Source organism: Zootermopsis nevadensis, unplaced genomic scaffold (genome assembly GCF_977971745.1).
Source record: "Zootermopsis nevadensis isolate Lab colony 2312 unplaced genomic scaffold, Znev_1.0 Znev_ptg000243l, whole genome shotgun sequence".
NCBI classification, from domain to species: domain Eukaryota; kingdom Metazoa; phylum Arthropoda; class Insecta; order Blattodea; family Termopsidae; genus Zootermopsis; species Zootermopsis nevadensis.
The window spans coordinates 205,001-217,500 of record NW_028259370.1 but is presented as its reverse complement, the minus strand read 5'-3'; the positions used below and the strand labels follow the sequence as shown (position 1 = coordinate 217,500).

At 53.3% G+C, this 12,500-nt stretch overlaps 3 non-coding genes across 3 annotated transcripts in view; all 3 read left to right on the top strand.

Moving 5' to 3' along the window:
* The window catches only part of LOC147870541 (small subunit ribosomal RNA), a 1,918-nt gene extending 1,594 nt beyond the window's left edge, over positions 1-324 (top strand). The window contains exon 1 of the ribosomal RNA XR_015533371.1: positions 1-324. This exon is cut by the window's left edge and continues 1,594 nt beyond it. This is a non-coding gene — a ribosomal RNA (small subunit ribosomal RNA).
* Positions 325-1,148: 824 nt separating this feature from the next.
* LOC147870540 (5.8S ribosomal RNA) lies at positions 1,149-1,304 on the top strand. The gene has a single exon (XR_015533349.1). It is a non-coding gene; the product is annotated as a 5.8S ribosomal RNA (ribosomal RNA).
* A 9,734-nt stretch (positions 1,305-11,038) lies between these two features.
* Positions 11,039-12,500, top strand: part of LOC147870539 (small subunit ribosomal RNA) — a 1,918-nt gene continuing 456 nt past the window's right edge. The window contains exon 1 of the ribosomal RNA XR_015533370.1: positions 11,039-12,500. This exon is cut by the window's right edge and continues 456 nt beyond it. This is a non-coding gene — a ribosomal RNA (small subunit ribosomal RNA).

Here is a 12,500-nt window from a genome sequence, read left to right as displayed (position 1 = left end):
AGGAATCAGCGTGTCCTCCCTGGCCGAAAGGTCCGGGTAACCCGCTGAACCTCCTTCGTGCTAGGGATTGGGGCTTGCAATTGTTCCCCATGAACGAGGAATTCCCAGTAAGCGCGAGTCATAAGCTCGCGTTGATTACGTCCCTGCCCTTTGTACACACCGCCCGTCGCTACTACCGATTGAATGATTTAGTGAGGTCTTCGGACCGGTGGGCGCGGGGTTTCGGCCCTTCGATTCCACCGGGAAGATGCCCGAACTTGATCATTTAGAGGAAGTAAAAGTCGTAACAAGGTTTCCGTAGGTGAACCTGCGGAAGGATCATTAACGGCACCGAGAGTGACCGAACAGAGAAGGAAGGCATTAAGAAACCGAGTACGGTTGCTGGCTCTGGGGGAGTGCGTAATCTCGCTTGCGAGTGGACCGCCTTCTCGTGGAAGTACCCGTGTCTGGTCATTCATGATAATACAACCTCTACTGATGACTGAAAAATAGATGACGTCAACCTGAGGGGGGACCGGTCGGCGAAAGTCGCACCGACTCCCCCCGCATGAGGGGGAAGACGCATCATAATATGTGACCACTACTGATGACTGAAAAATAGATGACGTCAACCTGAGGGGGGACCGGTCGGCGAAAGTCGCACCGTCTCCCCCCGAATGAGGGGAAGACGCATCAAAAATTAATAAAAGGAAGGCATTAAGAATGAACCAGATGAACGGGGCTCTGCGGAAGGCGTAATCTCGCCTGTGATTGGACCGGCTCTTCCTGGCAGCGGCCGGATCTCGGAGATAACGTCGTCGGCCTGAGGTGTCCAGGTCGGCGAAGTAATCCCCCGGAGGGGGACGGCAAGACCGTCCCGCCTCGAGGTGGGAAGTAGGAGCGAAAGATGGTGAGTGGGTGCCGGCGGCACGCGGGCTCCGAGGATCCTCAGGGATCCAAGGACAACCCGCGCGACCGCGAGCACTGGGCTTAAAGCCACTTTATCTGCCCACGCAAGGCCGTTTCGGCGGCGCTTGAACGAGAGGGGAGCGCGGTCTGACCGTGCCGCTGTTCTGGGGGCAGCTCCCCCTCGAAAAATAACAACTACCTGTCCTACGGGACTAGCAGTAGCATCCTACCCGAAGCTCTGCTCGAATCTAGAGAAAAACAACCCTGAGCGGTGGATCACTCGGCTCGTGGGTCGATGAAGAACGCAGCTAATTGCGCGTCGACATGTGAACTGCAGGACACATGAACATCGACGTTTCGAACGCACATTGCGGTCCTTGGATTTCCAATCCCGGACCACGCCTGGCTGAGGGTCGGCTACATGAAACCCGTGGGCCCGCGCGGTCTTTAAGATAATAAGGGAAAGAAAGAAAGAAAGAGAAAGAAAGAAATAAAGGCACGCGAGCGGCCCTACGCTGGGGGGTCTGACGAGCCTGCACCTCGCACCGCCGGCGTCGCTCCGAGCAATCGGTGGCGGCGTCGGCGACTGCGAGGAGGTTAAGGGGAGTCAGTCGCCCTTGAAGGCTTCACAGGGTTCGGTGGAGCGAGCGGATAGACTTAGCTCGCCCTCCTCTCCTCGGCGACGGGGCCCATCCTTCCCCGATCGCGTCTGAGAAGAACTGACGCCCGGCTTGATGTGATGGGAGACAGGCAAACTCCCGAGACAGAGAGAGAGACACACACTTGCCGGGCGGGAGCGAAAGATATGACCACAATAAATAATGACCACAAAAAAAACAAAACAAAAAGAAATCAGTTCAATGAGAGAGGCTAAGCTTCCGACCGCTCACATCGGCCCGTCGGTACAAAAAACCATCTTTCCGACCTCAGATCAGGCGAGACTACCCGCTGAATTTAAGCATATTACTAGGCGGAGGAAAAGAAACTAACAAGGATTCCCCCAGTAGCTGCGAGCGAACAGGGAAGAGCCCAGCACGGAATCCCGCGCGGAGACGTGCAGGGAGATGTCGTGTGTGGGAGGTCCCACTCTCCCGGGGCGCGGTCCAGCGAGTCCAAGTCTCCCTTGAATGGGGCCATCGCCCGCAGAGGGTGCCAGGCCCGTAGGACCGCGGCCGCTCCCGGGTGGGGACTCTCCTCAGAGTCGTGTTCCTTGAGAGTGGAGCACTAAGAGGGTGGTAAACTCCATCTAAGGCTAAATATGACCACGAGACCGATAGCGAACAAGTACCGTGAGGGAAAGTTGAAAAGAACTTTGAAGAGAGAGTTCAATAGTACGTGAAACCGTTCAGGGGTAAACGGGAGAGACCCGGAAGACCGATTGGGGAGATTCAGCCCCGTCCGCGCAGTGCCGGCCCCCGGGCGGGTGCTCCCGGATGTTCCCGGCCGCCGGTCGCGCCGCGAGGCGCGCGCCGGTGCGAGTCGGGCCCACCGGCCGCTCGGGGTCTAAAGCCGCGGCCGCGGCGGGGTGCATTTCCTGCCCCTAGTAGGACGTCGGGACCCGTTGGAGGAGCAGGTCCCTCGCGGACCATTGCGGCCTAAGGCCCGGGACAGAGACCGGGGTGGCTTCCGCCGAGGCGCGGGACAAGGGCCGCCCCGGACCCCGGTACATAGCCTGGCCGCCCTCCGACGGTCTGTTTTTTCGTGGTAGCTGGCCCGCCCTCCGCCCGTTAATAGATTAAAAATAAATTTCCGCTGTGTTAGGTGGGCCTTACTTGGACGGTACGAATTCTGCGGCTATGTCCCGTGGTGCGTGGTACTTGAAACCAGTTCTGCGGCTATGTCCGACCGTGCGTGTTAGTTGAGTCGCTTCAGCGGCTAAGTCCAAAAAATTTCCAAAATGCAGAAAAATACACATAATTGAAGAAAATTGGGCTTGCTGTGCTTAATAATATCGTTAATAGATTAAAAATAAATTTCCGCTGTGTTAGCTGGGCCTTACTTGGACGGTACGAATTCTGCGGCTATGTCCCGTGGTGCGTGGTACTTGAAACCAGTTCTGCGGCTATGTCCGACCGTGCGTGTTAGTTGAGTCGCTTCAGCGGCTAAGTCCGAAAATTTCCAAAATGCAGAAAAATACACATAATTGAAGAAAATTGGGCTTGCTGTGCTTAATAAAATCGTTAATAGATTAAAAATAAATTACCGCTGTGTTAGCTGGGCCTTACTTGGACGGTACGAATTCTGCGGCTATGTCCCGTGGTGCGTGGTACTTGAAATCAGTTCTGCGGCTATGTCCGACCGTGCGTGTTAGTTGAGTCGCTTCAGCGGCTAAGTCCAAAAAATTTCCAAAATGCAGAAAAATACACATAATTGAAGAAAATTGGGCTTGCTGTGCTTAATAATATCGTTAATAGATTAAAAATAAATTTCCGCTGTGTTAGGTGGGCCTTACTTGGACGGTACGAATTCTGCGGCTATGTCCCGTGGTGCGTGGTACTTGAAACCAGTTCTGCGGCTATGTCCGACCGTGCGTGTTAGTTGAGTCGCTTCAGCGGCTAAGTCCAAAAAATTTCCAAAATGCAGAAAAATACACATAATTGAAGAAAATTGGGCTTGCTGTGCTTAATAATATCGTTAATAGATTAAAAATAAATTTCCGCTGTGTTAGCTGGGCCTTACTTGGACGGTACGAATTCTGCGGCTATGTCCCGTGGTGCGTGGTACTTGAAACCAGTTCTGCGGCTATGTCCGACCGTGCGTGTTAGTTGAGTCGCTTCAGCGGCTAAGTCCAAAAAATTTCCAAAATGCAGAAAAATACACATAATTGAAGAAAATTGGGCTTGCTGTGCTTAATAATATCGTTAATAGATTAAAAATAAATTTCCGCTGTGTTAGCTGGGCCTTACTTGGACGGTACGAATTCTGCGGCTATGTCCCGTGGTGCGTGGTACTTGAAACCAGTTCTGCGGCTATGTCCGACCGTGCGTGTTAGTTGAGTCGCTTCAGCGGCTAAGTCCGAAAATTTCCAAAATGCAGAAAAATACACATAATTGAAGAAAATTGGGCTTGCTGTGCTTAATAAAATCGTTAATAGATTAAAAATAAATTACCGCTGTGTTAGCTGGGCCTTACTTGGACGGTACGAATTCTGCGGCTATGTCCCGTGGTGCGTGGTACTTGAAATCAGTTCTGCGGCTATGTCCGACCGTGCGTGTTAGTTGAGTCGCTTCAGCGGCTAAGTCCAAAAAATTTCCAAAATGCAGAAAAATACACATAATTGAAGAAAATTGGGCTTGCTGTGCTTAATAATATCGTTAATAGATTAAAAATAAATTTCCGCTGTGTTAGGTGGGCCTTACTTGGACGGTACGAATTCTGCGGCTATGTCCCGTGGTGCGTGGTACTTGAAACCAGTTCTGCGGCTATGTCCGACCGTGCGTGTTAGTTGAGTCGCTTCAGCGGCTAAGTCCAAAAAATTTCCAAAATGCAGAAAAATACACATAATTGAAGAAAATTGGGCTTGCTGTGCTTAATAATATCGTTAATAGATTAAAAATAAATTTCCGCTGTGTTAGCTGGGCCTTACTTGGACGGTACGAATTCTGCGGCTATGTCCCGTGGTGCGTGGTACTTGAAACCAGTTCTGCGGCTATGTCCGACCGTGCGTGTTAGTTGAGTCGCTTCAGCGGCTAAGTCCGAAAATTTCCAAAATGCAGAAAAATATTCATAATTGAAGAAAGTTGGCCTTGCTGTGCATAGTAATGCCGTTAATTGACTAAAAATAAATTTCCGCTGTGTTAGGTGGGCCTTACTTGGACGGTACGAATTCTGCGGCTATGTCCCGTGGTGCGTGGTACTTGAAACCAGTTCTGCGGCTATGTCCGACCGTGCGTGTTAGTTGAGTCGCTTCAGCGGCTAAGTCCAAAAAATTTCCAAAATGCAGAAAAATACACATAATTGAAGAAAATTGGGCTTGCTGTGCTTAATAATATCGTTAATAGATTAAAAATAAATTTCCGCTGTGTTAGGTGGGCCTTACTTGGACGGTACGAATTCTGCGGCTATGTCCCGTGGTGCGTGGTACTTGAAACCAGTTCTGCGGCTATGTCCGACCGTGCGTGTTAGTTGAGTCGCTTCAGCGGCTAAGTCCAAAAAATTTCCAAAATGCAGAAAAATATACATAATTGAAGAAAGTTGGCCTTGCTGTGCTTAATAATATCGTTAATAGAATAAAAATAAATTTCCGCTGTGTTAGGTGGGCCTTACTTGGACGGTACGAATTCTGCGGCTATGTCCCGTGGTGCGTGGTACTTGAAACCAGTTCTGCGGCTATGTCCGACCGTGCGTGTTAGTTGAGTCGCTTCAGCGGCTAAGTCCAAAAAATTTCCAAAATGCAGAAAAATACACATAATTCAAGAAAATTGGGCTTGCTGTGCTTAATAATATCGTTAATAGATTAAAAATAAATTTCCGCTGTGTTAGCTGGGCCTTACTTGGACGGTACGAATTCTGCGGCTATGTCCCGTGGTGCGTGGTACTTGAAACCAGTTCTGCGGCTATGTCCGACCGTGCGTGTTAGTTGAGTCGCTTCAGCGGCTAAGTCCGAAAATTTCCAAAATGCAGAAAAATATACATAATTGAAGAAAGTTGGCCTTGCTGTGCTTAATAATATCGTTAATAGAATAAAAATAAATTTCCGCTGTGTTAGGTGGGCCTTACTTGGACGGTACGAATTCTGCGGCTATGTCCCGTGGTGCGTGGTACTTGAAACCAGTTCTGCGGCTATGTCCCACCGTGCGTGTTACTTGAGTCGCTTCAGCGGCTAAGTCCGAAAATTTCCAAAATGCAGAAAAATATTCATAATTGAAGAAAGTTGGCCTTGCTGTGCATAGTAATGCCGTTAATTGACTAAAAATAAATTTCCGCTGTGTTAGCTGGGCCTTACTTGGACGGTACGAATTCTGCGGCTATGTCCCGTGGTGCGTGGTACTTGAAACCAGTTCTGCGGCTATGTCCGACCGTGCGTGTTAGTTGAGTCGCTTCAGCGGCTAAGTCCAAAAAATTTCCAAAATGCAGAAAAATACACATAATTGAAGAAAATTGGGCTTGCTGTGCTTAATAATATCGTTAATAGATTAAAAATAAATTTCCGCTGTGTTAGGTGGGCCTTAATTGGACGGTACGAATTCTGCGGCTATGTCCCGTGGTGCGTGGTACTTGAAACCAGTTCTGCGGCTATGTCCGACCGTGCGTGTTAGTTGAGTCGCTTCAGCGGCTAAGTCCGAAAATTTCCAAAATGCAGAAAAATATTCATAATTGAAGAAAGTTGGCCTTGCTGTGCATAGTAATGCCGTTAATTGACTAAAAATAAATTTCCGCTGTGTTAGGTGGGCCTTACTTGGACGGGACGAATTCTGCGGCTATGTCCCGTGGTGCGTGGTACTTGAAATCAGTTCTGCGGCTATGTCCGACCGTGCGTGTTAGTTGAGTCGCTTCAGCGGCTAAGTCCAAAAAATTTCCAAAATGCAGAAAAATACACATAATTGAAGAAAATTGGGCTTGCTGTGCTTAATAAAATCGTTAATAGATTAAAAATAAATTACCGCTGTGTTAGGTGGGCCTTACTTGGACGGTACGAATTCTGCGGCTATGTCCCGTGGTGCGTGGTACTTGAAATCAGTTCTGCGGCTATGTCCCACCGTGCGTGTTACTTGAGTCGCTTCAGCGGCTAAGTCCGAAAATTTCCAAAATGCAGAAAAATATACATAATTGAAGAAAGTTGGCCTTGCTGTGCTTAATAATATCGTTAATAGATTAAAAATAAATTTCCGCTGTGTTAGGTGGGCCTTACTTGGACGGTACGAATTCTGCGGCTATGTCCCGTGGTGCGTGGTACTTGAAACCAGTTCTGCGGCTATGTCCGACCGTGCGTGTTAGTTGAGTCGCTTCAGCGGCTAAGTCCGAAAATTTCCAAAATGCAGAAAAATATTCATAATTGAAGAAAGTTGGCCTTGCTGTGCATAGTAATGCCGTTAATTGACTAAAAATAAATTTCCGCTGTGTTAGCTGGGCCTTACTTGGACGGTACGAATTCTGCGGCTATGTCCCGTGGTGCGTGGTACATGAAACCAGTTCTGCGGCTATGTCCCACCGTGCGTGTTACTTGAGTCGCTTCAGCGGCTAAGTCCGAAAATTTCTAAAGTGCAGAAAAATATTAAATAAAGCGGTTATATAAGTAAGTATGTGTATGTATTCTAACATATACAAAATTTAGTATGATCGGAAATGATTAAGGAAGAGAAAAACTTAATTAAAATTTCTGGCGGCAGCCGAGGGGCCATCCGCCGGTGTCCGCGGCTCTGCCTCTTCCGTGACTGACGAATGCTGAGATAAGGGGGGTCCAGACTATAGTATATGAGCTTGGCGAGCGAGGCTCTCCTCGAGCAGGGGGAAGTCTGAGATTGGACTACCGGCCGCCGGGGACCCTGTCGCCGGCAGGCCATTCGCGCTTCCGCCCCGCGTTGGCTGAGGCAGTTTAGGGCAAGAGTGGCACAAGTGCACCGACCGCCGTTTCCTTTGGGGTCGGCGCCCGTCACCCCGCTCAGTGGCCGGCGAAGACCGGCCGAGTCTCGGGTTCGAGTCGGCACAGGACACTGAGTGCAAGAGTGACACAAGTAACGGCGTTCACGGGCGGCCTCTGGGAGATTGCCCTCAGTACCACCGGGCAACGCGGGGGACTGCAGGCCTCGACCCGCGCCGCTCGATCCCCGTTTAGGGCAAGAGTGGCACAAGTGCACCGACCGCCGTGTCCTTTGGGGTCGGCGCCCGTCACCCCGCTCAGTGGCCGGCGAAGACTGGTCGAGTCTCGGGTTCGAGTCGGCACTCGAGCCTGAGTGCAAGAGTGGCACAAGTGATGGTCTTCACGGGCGGCCTCTGGGAAGCTGCCCCTAGTACCAGCGGACAACAGCGAGGGACTGCAGGCCTCGGCCCGCGCTACTTGCGACCGTTTAGGGCAAGAGGGGCACAAGTGTATCGACCGCCGTGTAATTTGTGGTCAACCCGCGCTGTTGCCTGCGAAGACCGGCCGAGTCTCGGGTTCGAGTCGGCACAGGGCACTGAGTGCAAGAGTGACACAAGTAACGGCCTTCACGGGCGGCCTCTGGGAGATTGCCCTCAGTACCACCGGGCAACGCGGGGGACTGCAGGCCTCGTCCCGCGCCGCTCGATCCCCGTTTAGGGCAAGAGTGGCACATGTGCACCGATCGCCGTCTTCAACGGGGTCGGCGCCCGTCAACCCGCGCAGTGGCCGGCGGAGGCTCCGGTTCGAGTCGGCACTCGATTCCGAGTGCAAGAGTGGCACACGTGACGGCCTTCACGGGCGGCCTCTGGGAAGCTGCACTTAGTACCAGCGGACAACCGCGGGGGAATGCTTTCCTCGGCCCGGTGTACTTGCAACCGTTTAGTGCAAGTGGGGCACAAATGCACCGACCGCCGTGTCCATCGGGGTTGGCGCACGTCAACACGCGCGGTGTCCGGCGGAGGCTCGGGCTCGAGTCGGCCCTCGACTACGAGTGCAAGAGTGGCACATGTGACGGCCTTTACAGGTGGCTTCTGTGAGCCGGCCCTTAGTACCAGCGTGCATCCGCGGGAGACTGAAGACCTCTCCCCGCGCTGCTCGAACCCCGTTTAGGGCAAGAGGGGCACATGTGCACCGATCGCCGTCTTCATCGGGGACGGCGCCCGTCAACCCACGCAGTGGCCGGCGGAGGCTCCGGTTCGAGTCGGCACTCGATTCCGAGTGCAAGAGCGGCACACGTGACGGCCTTCACGGGCGGCCTCTGGGAAGCTGCACTTAGAACCAGCGCGCATCCGCCGGGGGACTGCTGGCCTCGGCCCGCTCTACTTGCAACCGTTTAGGGCAAGTGGAGCACAAGTGCACCGACCGCCGTGTCCATCGGGGTTGGCGCACGTCATCACGCGCGGTGTCCGGCGGAGACTCGGGCTCGAGTCGGCACTCATCTACGAGTGCAAGAGTGGCACATGTGAAGGCCTTAACGGGCGGCCTCTGGGAAGCTGCACTTAGAACGAGCGCGCATCCGCCGGGGACTGAATTCCTCTCCCCGCGCTGCTCGAACCCCGTTTAGGGCATGGGGGGCACATGTGCACCGATCGCCGTCTTCATCGGGGTCGGCGCCCGTCAACCCACGCAGTGGCCGGCGGAGGCTCCGGTTCGAGTCGGCACTCGATTCCGAGTGCAAGAGTGGCACAAGTGATGGCCTTCACGGGCGGCCTCTCGGAAGCTGCACTTAGAACGAGCGCGCATCCGCCGGGGACTGAATTCCTCTCCCCGCGCTGCTCGAACCCCGTTTAGGGCAAGAGGGGCACAAGTGTACAGAAGTCCGTCTCCTGGGGAATCGCGTGCTCGGCTGCCCTCAATGGACAGGCAGAAGCAGGGGTCTGCTCGTAGGTGACTCGGCACTCGAGTGCAAGATTGGCGCAAGTGACGACTTCTCGTGCGGTCACGGTGAGGCTGCCGGCGGTGTCTCTGGCTTCTGCCGCATATATATTCCCGTTCGTGCCCTCCACGTCTTCAGATTTCAAAGTCCCATCCGTGCGTGTTAGGTAGGCCGATTTTAGGGGACCTGCCGCTCGCATTCGGCCGGGTCGCGCTCTCTGAGGCTCAGACGTTACGAGTCTCCCCTGAAAACGCCGCGCTGGCACCTTATTTTGTAGGAAAATTTCACACTTCCTCTAGTTGAACTAACGGATGCGTCGCTGATAAATTGGCCCTTTTTCCGCATAAGACGATTCCTGAGCCTTGGGTGGTGTCTGGATACATCAGGAGGACACAACTGACGGAAGAAAAGCCCGGGTCCGTCCTCCGCCCGGCAGGGGAACGATTTTACGAAAAAGGCCGGCTTCGTTCCCCTTCCCGGCAAGCAGCAGGTGGACGATTTTACGAGAAAGACCGGGTTCGTCCACCTTCCCGGCAAGCAACAGGGGAACGATTTTACGAAGAAGGCCGGCTTCGTTCCCCTTTCCGGCAAGCAACAGGAGGACGATTTGACGTTAAAGACCGGGTTCGTCCTCCTTCCCGGCAAGCAACAGGGGAACGATTTTACGAAAAAGGCCGGCTTCGTTCCCCTTCCCGGCAAGCAGCAGGTGGACGATTTGACGATAAAGACCGGGTTCGTCCACCTTCCCGGCAAGCAACAGGGGAACGATTTTACGAAAAAGACCGGCTTCGTTCCCCTTCCCGGCAAGCAGCAGGTGGACGATTTTACGAGAGAGACCGGGTTCGTCCACCTTCCCGGCAAGCAACAGGGGAACGATTTTACGAAAAAGACCGGCTTCGTTCCCCTTCCCGGCAAGCAGCAGGTGGACGATTTTACGAGAGAGACCGGGTTCGTCCACCTTCGCGGCAAGCAACAGGGGAACGATTTTACGAAAAAGGCCGGCTTCGTTCCCCTTTCCGGCAAGCAACAGGAGGACGATTTGACGATAAAGACCGGGTTCGTCCTCCTTCCCGGCAAGCAACAGGGGAACGATTTTACGAAAAAGGCCGGCTTCGTTCCCCTTCCCGGCAACCAGCAGGTGGACGATTTGACGATAAAGACCGGGTTCGTCCACCTTCCCGGCAAGCAACAGGGGAACGATTTTACGAAAAAGACCGGCTTTGTTCCCCTTCCCGGCAAGCAGCAGGTGGACGATTTTACGAGAGAGACCGGGTTCGTCCACCTTCCCGGCAAGCAACAGGGGAACGATTTTACGAAAAAGGCCGGCTTCGTTCCCCTTCCCGGCAAACCCTTCGCCACCGCGATGCCGCGGCCCTCTGTCCCCCGGACACGGTCTATAGGCGGCGTATCGTGGACACACTGCAACCGACTCACTCGTAGTCCGGGCGCGTGCTAGACTCGCGATGCCAAACGGCGCTTCGGCGCTTATGCATGTCGAGTGAAGAGAGGGAAGGGTGCCCTAATGGCACCACGGTTCTGGGGGCGCTCACGTGGCGTCCCCCTAACGGCACGAAGTGGCCCCTGCTCGCAGGGGCGCACGGAGTGCGAGCGTTGAAGTATGAACTGGACCCCCTCGCCGGACCCATCCGGGACCGCGTGGAGGGGGAGGAACGAGCTCCAAGTGAGTCTTCGGTTCCCTGGTTGATCCTGCCAGTAGTCATATGCTTGTCTCAAAGATTAAGCCATGCATGTCTCAGTGCAAGCCAAATTAAGGTGAAACCGCGAATGGCTCATTAAATCAGTTATGGTTCCTTAGATGGTGGACAGTTACTTGGATAACTGTGGTAATTCTAGAGCTAATACATGCAACCGAGTCCCGACCGGAGACGGTCGGGACGCTTTTATTAGATCAAAACCAATCGGTCGCTCACGCGGCCGTTTGCCTTGGTGACTCTGAATAAATGGAGGCGGATCGCACGGTCTACGAACCGGCGACGCATCTTTCAAATGTCTGCCTTATCAACTGTCGATGGTAGGCTCTGCGCCTACCATGGTTGTAACGGGTAACGGGGAATCAGGGTTCGATTCCGGAGAGGGAGCCTGAGAAACGGCTACCACATCCAAGGAAGGCAGCAGGCGCGCAAATTACCCACTCCCGGCACGGGGAGGTAGTGACGAAAAATAACGATACGGGACTCATCCGAGGCCCCGTAATCGGAATGAGTACACTCTAAAGACTTTAACGAGTATCCATTGGAGGGCAAGTCTGGTGCCAGCAGCCGCGGTAATTCCAGCTCCAATAGCGTATATTAAAGCTGTTGCGGTTAAAAAGCTCGTAGTCGGACTTGTGTCCCACGCTGCCGGTTCACCGCCCGTCGGTGTCTAACTGGCACGCACGTGCGGACGTCCTGCCGGTGGCCCGAGCCGGCGCCCGCGGGCGATGGGGGCGGCGACGCTCCCACGCCTCGGGTCGTCTCGGGGAGGGCCTACACAATCCCGTCGCGGTGCTCTTGACCGAGTGTCACGATGGGCCGGCACTTTTACTTTGAACAAATTAGAGTGCTTAAAGCAGGCAGCAGCCGCCTGAATACCGAGTGCATGGAATAATGGAATAGGACCTCGGTTCTATTTTGTTGGTTTTCGGAAGCCCCGAGGTAATGATCAAAAGGGACAGACGGGGGCATTCGTATTGCGACGTTAGAGGTGAAATTCTTGGATCGTCGCAAGACGGACAGAAGCGAAAGCATTTGCCAAGAATGTTTTCTCTGATCAAGAACGAAAGTTAGAGGTTCGAAGGCGATCAGATACCGCCCTAGTTCTAACCATAAACGATGCCAGCCAGCAATCCGCCGAAGTTCCTCCGATGACTCGGCGGGCGGCTTCCGGGAAACCAAAGCTTTTGGGTTCCGGGGGAAGTATGGTTGCAAAGCTGAAACTTAAAGGAATTGACGGAAGGGCACCACCAGGAGTGGAGCCTGCGGCTTAATTTGACTCAACACGGGAAACCTCACCAGGCCCAGACACCGGGAGGATTGACAGATTGAGAGCTCTTTCTTGATTCGGTGGGTGGTGGTGCATGGCCGTTCTTAGTTGGTGGAGCGATTTGTCTGGTTAATTCCGATAACGAACGAGACTCTAGCCTGCTAAATAGTCGCA